The 6,552-nt window shown below is 40.3% G+C and overlaps 1 pseudogene; it reads right to left on the reverse strand.

Annotated features, from left to right (window-relative positions):
- Positions 1–1,984: 1,984 nt before the first annotated feature.
- LOC102499749 (sarcoplasmic/endoplasmic reticulum calcium ATPase 2 pseudogene) lies at positions 1,985–2,568 on the reverse strand (annotated as a pseudogene).
- Between the last annotated feature and the right edge of the window lie 3,984 nt (positions 2,569–6,552).

Here is a 6,552-nt window from a genome sequence, read left to right on the forward strand (position 1 = left end):
AATAAAAGACAACCAAGATAAGGGCCTATTTAAAGGTAGGGACATGTCCAGAAATACCAATAATAACATTGAATATTAATGGATTAAATTCTCCAATCAAGAGACACAGAATGGCTGAATGGATAAACAAACAGAAACCCTCTGTTGCCTATTGGAAACACATCTCATGGATAAAGACACACATAGAATAAAAGTGAAGGGCTGGAAAAAGTATTCTATGCAAATGAGAACCAGTAAAGAGCTAAGGTCAAAATACTAATTTCTGACAAAATAGGCTTTAAAATAAAAACTGCTCAAAGAGACAAAGAAGGGCACTATATTGTAGTAAAAGGGTTAATAAATCAAGAAGATATAATGCTTATAAATATCTATGCACCTAACACAGGAGCACCCAAATATGTGAAGGAAAGACTGTTAGATCTAAAAGGAGAGATAGACTGCAACACACTAATTGTTGGAGACCTCAACAGCCAACTATCTCCTCTGGACAGATCATATAGACAAAAAATAAATATAGAGGATAAAGATCTTAATGATACTGTAAGTCAAATGGATTTAACAGACATCTGTAGAACTTTCCACCTAAAAGCCATGAGATACACTTTTTTCTTATCCCCACATGGAACCTTTTCAAAGATTGACCACTCACAAAGCAAGCTTCTACAAATTCAAAGGCATAAAACTATATCCAGCATCTTCTCCAACCATGACAGAATTTAATTTCAAGAGAAATCCTCAAAAATACACAAATACATGGAAACAAAATAACCTACACCTGCATGGCTTCACACCTACTGAAGAAATAAAGACTGAAATAAAAAGATATATGGAAGCCAATGACAATGAGGACACTAGTTTCCATAGCCTTTGGGACACTGCAAAAGCAGCCTATGAGGGAAGTTTATAGCAATTAGTGCAATTAGAAAAAGATGGGAAGAAAACAAATGGGTCACCTAACATCATGCCTCACAGAATTGGAAAAACAACAGCAAAAAAAAAAAATCCAAAAAACTCCAGGAGAAAGGAAATAATAAAGATCTAAGCAGAAATAAATGAAATAGAAAATGAAAGAACTATACAGAAAATAAATGAAAGTAAAAGCTGGTTCTTTGAAAAGATAAACAAAATCTATGCACTACTAGCAAGACTTCTTAAGGAGAGAGAAATGAACCAGGTAAATCAAATTTGCAATGAAGCTGACAATATAACAAAAGACATAATAGAAATACAAAACATCATGAGAGGATATTATGAACAACTATATGCCAACAAACAAAATCTGGATGAGATTTTCTGGACACATAATCTACCAAGATTGAACCAGGAGGATATAGAATAGACCAGTAAAAGCCAGGAGATTGAATCAATAATAAATAACTGTGGGAGGCTACGCACCAGCGAATATCATTCACCCCATCGCCAGTCACTGTTTTGCTTTACAGGAACACTGCTGCTTTTATGCCAACAAGTCAAGCATCATTCATGACCAAATACATCAACTCCAAGAATCTCTCCAATGACATAGAAAACAACTCACCAATGGTCTGCCTGGAATGGTCTCCTCCTTTTCCTGCTCCCTCTCCTTGGTCCATTCATTGGCCTTTTAATTGTTTGCTCACTGGGACCTGTTATATTTAATAGGCGCATGTCATTCCTCAAACAACGAATTGACTCGCTTATGAAAGACCAACACACCTATACTGGTCTCGCCTGAGGCGCTGAATCGGTTAGCCAAAGACGGGTAAGAGAGTTGATGAACCCAATAACTGTTTAGTCCTTCCACCTAAGACAGGAGGCCCATCATAGCTATGGGACTCTCCAATGATGGGTAAGAATGGACATATGGTTCCATAAACGACTCCAACCTAAGACAGGCACGATTCCCCCAGGCCTTTTCCTCATCTCTCAAATTAAAACAGAGAAAGGGGATGTGTGGGAGGCTGCGCACCAGTGAATATCGCAGGCTTCTCAGAAAGCAAACAATTCACAATGCCGAAGGCCACAATTGGTTCCCTTCAAAGTCCGGGTTGTCCTCTTTACACTGGAGGAAATGACTCAGCTGGTGGAAGGACACTCTGGGACCGCTGTCGGCAGCGATGAACCACCATGCAGCAGCACCCATGGTAGCAGCGCCGATGTAACAGCCAATAGCCAGGTAACGGAAGAAGAACAAGCCACTGATGGGTGGCTCCTTGGGGTTCCATGGAGGTTTATTCATGATGTCCTGATCAGGGAGGTTGAAGCCCAGTGCAGTAGCAGGCAGGCCATCTGTCACCAGATTGACCCAGAGCAGCTGGACAGGAATCAAACCTCAGGAAAGCCAAGGGCTGCTGTCAGGAAAATACAGACGACTTCCCCCATGTTGGACAAGATGAGGTAACGGATGAACTGCTTCATGTTGTTGTATATGGCCCGCCCATCCTCCACAGCAGCTACGATGGTCGAGAAGTTGTCATTGGCCAGGACCATTTCAGAGGCAGTTTTAGCCACTGCGGTGCCAGAACCCATGGCAATGCCAATCTTGACTTTCTTCAGAGCAGGAACATCATTCACCCCATCGCCAGTCATAGTTGTAATCTCAACAAAAGACTGTCTTGCTTTACAGGAATGCTGCTGCTTTTACGCCAACAAGTCCAGCATCGTTCATGACCAAATACATCAACTCCAAGAATCTCTCCAATGACATAGAAAACAACTCACCAATGGTCTGCCTGGAATGGTCTCCTCCTTTTCCTGCTCCCTCTCCTTGGTCCATTCATTGGCCTTTTAATTGTTTGCTCACTGGGACCTGTTATATTTAATAGGCGCATGCCATTCCTCAAACAACGAATTGACTCGCTTATGAAAGACCAACACACCTATACTGGTCTCGCCTGAGGCGCTGAATCGGTTAGCCAAAGACGGGTAAGAGAGTTGATGAACCCAATAACTGTTTAGTCCTTCCACCTAAGACAGGAGGCCCATCATAGCTATGGGACTCTCCAATGATGGGTAAGAATGGACATATGGTTCCATAAACGACTCCAACCTAAGACAGGCACGATTCCCCCAGGCCTTTTCCTCATCTCTCAAATTAAAACAGAGAAAGGGGATATGTGGGAGGCTGCGCACCAGCAAATATCATGGGTTTCTCAGAAAGCAAACAATTCACAATGCCAAAGGCCACAATTCAAAAAACCTGACCTTTGAAACCATACTCTGATTGGTCACTAGAATCCCTCAGATTTGCTTATCTGGCACCTCATGATTGGTCCAAAAGCAACCAATCACAAACCACCTTTTACAACCAATCACACCCACCTTTTACAAGCAATAATAACCCACCTTTTACAACCAATCATGGCCCACCAGCATGTATATAACCACGATGCCTGGCCCACAATCGCCAGACAACCAGGAAGACGGCACAGACAACCTGGAAGACCCTGAAGAATTGTAACACTGCATTGTCTCTGGAAGACTGTGAAGAGTTGTAACGCTGCGTCGTCTCTGGACAACCCTGAAGAGCTGTGACACCGCCTCCGTGCTGCTCACAATAGACAACACGACCTTGAAGAGTTGTAACACTGCGTCGTCTCCGTGCTGTACCGTGCTGCCCACAATAAATGGACGACCCTGAAGACACTGTGTCATCTCCGTGTTGTAACAGTGCGCCGCTTGTCCCGGCTCTCACTCCTTCCCTCAGGAAACCTGTTCGACTGTCCCCTCAGGTCGGGACATATAACCTCTGGCCAAGGAAAAGTCCTGGTCCTGATGGCTTCACCTCTGAATTCTACAAAATCTTTAAAGAGGAGTTAATCCCCATTCTGCTCAAGTTATTTCTAAAGATCATGTGATTATTTCAAGGAAAAAGTTTTTGACTTTATTGATTACCTTTATTTTTCTCATCTTTATTTTTCTCTTAGTCTCTATTCTTATCTTTATTATTTCCTTCCTCTGCTAACCTTGGGGCCTTTGCATTTCTTTTTCTAGTTTTTTTTAAATATAAAGTTACATTATTGATTCAAGATTTTTCTTTCTTTTTTTTTGGTAGAGGTTTTTGCCCTACGACATGTGTGCTCAAGAGAGAGAGAGAAGGAAAGTGAGAAATTACTCTCCAAGGGGTTCTCCTTGCCACTATCCCTTCTTCTCCATTCTCCTCCCAGGATCTTGGGCATACATGCAAGTGCACCTGGTATGAGTTTCAAGCCACCATGTCTGAGACTTGAACTATGGTCAGTTATATGGGAATACAACAACATAATCACTACACCATCTGCTGGCCTCTGGTTTTTCTTTTTTAATGTAGAATTTAAAAATATAAATTACTCTGATAGCTGTTTCTATAGGTTTTATTATTTAGTGATTTTTGTCTTTTTCTCAAAGCATATGATTTCCCAGTGATTTCTTTGACATATTGGTTTTCAAAAGTGTGTTTAATTGCCATATTTGTAAATTTATTAGACTTCTTTTACTAATTTTTGTTTCATACCATTGGGAAGATACTTAATGATTTCAGTATTGTGAAATTCATGGAGACTTGCTCAATAGCTTACAATATGGTCTTTCCTATCATGGAGAATGTTCCACATGTGCTTCAGAAAAATGTGTGTTCTGCTATTTTAAGTTTATTTCAGTGTTTTATATGAGTCTGTTAAGTCTAATTGGATTATAGTGTTATTCAAATACTCTATTTCTTATTGATCTTTTGTCTAGTTCTATCCATTTTTTTTTTGAAGAGGTTTTTGCTGTAGGGCATGTGCGCTCGCCAGAAAGAGACAGAGAGACAGAAAGTGAGAAATAATTCCCCTCCCCCCAAGGGGGATGGCCACGCAGCAATCCCTTCTCCTCCATTCTCCTCTCAGGATCTTGGGCACACATGCACGTGTGCCTGGCGTGAGTTTAAGCTACTGGGTCAGAGACTTGAACGATGGTCGACTATGTGGGAGTCCAGTGACACAGCCATTACTCCAACTGCTGTTCCCATTCTTTCCATTATCAAATGTGAGGTATTGTAGTCTGAACTTGTTATTGTAGAACCATTGTTCCCTTTAATTCCATCACTTTTTGCTTCATATTTGTTGGGGTTCTGTTGTTAGATGTGTGTATATTCATGACTGTTGCATAGTTTTAAAGGATTAACCATTTATCAGAACACAAGGAGTCTTCATAAAGTTCATGGAAAATACATATACCAAATCATGCATGGATTTCAAAAATATATCGGAATGTCTTAGTTGCATGTTTTTTTGAAGAATAGTTTTGTCATATGCAGAATTCTGGCAGTTTTTTAATTGTTTTTATCTATTTAAATATGTCATCCCATTCATTCTGGCATCTACTGGTTGCTGATGAGAAATCGGCTTCCAATCTTATTGAGGGGACCAGCAGTTAACATAATGGCTATGTCACTGGACTCCCAAGTAGTCGAACATGGTTTGATTCCTGGACCCGGTGTCTTAAACTCACGCCGACTTGTGTGCATGCATGCCCAAGATCTGGAGAGGAGAATGGAGGAGAAGGGATTGAGGCGTGGCCATCCCCCCCTGGGGGATGACTTCTCGCTTTCTGTCTCTCTTTCTGGTGAACGAATGCACCCTATTGCAAAAACAAAACAACACAAGAAAACAAAGCAAAAAAAAAAAAAAAACCCTCTCTAATCTTATTGAGGATCCTTGTATGAAGTTATTCACTTCTTTTTTGCTATTAATACTTTCAAAACTTGTTTTTGTATTATACAGATTGAATTATAATGTAACTCGATGTGTGTCTCTTTGCATTTATCATACTTGCAGTTTTTTGAGTTTTTCGAATATGTGGATTCACGTCTCTTGTTAAATTGGGGAAGTTTGTGGCTAAGATTTCTTCCCATATTATTTTGGCTGTTTCTGCTCTCTCCCATCACCTTCTAAAAGTCCCTTTCATGGATACTGATGTGTTTGATGGTATGCCAATGATCTCAAAAGCCTTATATTTCTTTCTTTTTTTTTTTCTGTTTCTCACAACAGATAATCTTAAATAACCTATATTTGAGTATATTGATTCCTTTTCCCTACCTATATAAAACTGCTCTTCGGGACCAGCAGTTAGTGTAATGGCTATGTCGCTGGACTCCCACGTAGTCGACCACGGTTCGAGTCCCAGACCTGGTGGCTTAAACTCACGCTGGGCGCATGTGCGTGTGTGCCCAAGATCCTGAGAGGCGAATGGAGGAGAAGGGATTGCGGTGTGACCATCCACTCTGGGGGGTGATTTCTCTCTTTTTGTCTCTCTGTCTCTCTCTGTGTGGCGAGTGCATGCGCCCTATAGCAAAAACCTCTCCAAAAAAAAGAAAAAAAGAAAAAAACTGCTCTTGTACTTTTCTAATGAACTTTTATTTAAATTATTGTACTTTTTACCTTCAGAATTCCCATTTGGCTCTTTTAAAAAATTTGTCTCTTAATTTAATATATACATTTAATGAAACATCATTCTCCTGGTTTCCTTTAGTTACGTTAATATATTTGAAAATAGTAGTTTTAAAGTATTAGGTGAGGTCAATTTCAGGGCTTTCTTTGTGACAGTTACTATTAA

The sequence above is a fragment of the Tupaia chinensis genome, unplaced genomic scaffold (genome assembly GCF_000334495.1).
Source record: "Tupaia chinensis unplaced genomic scaffold, TupChi_1.0 Scaffold000313_1, whole genome shotgun sequence".
NCBI lineage: Eukaryota > Metazoa > Chordata > Mammalia > Scandentia > Tupaiidae > Tupaia > Tupaia belangeri.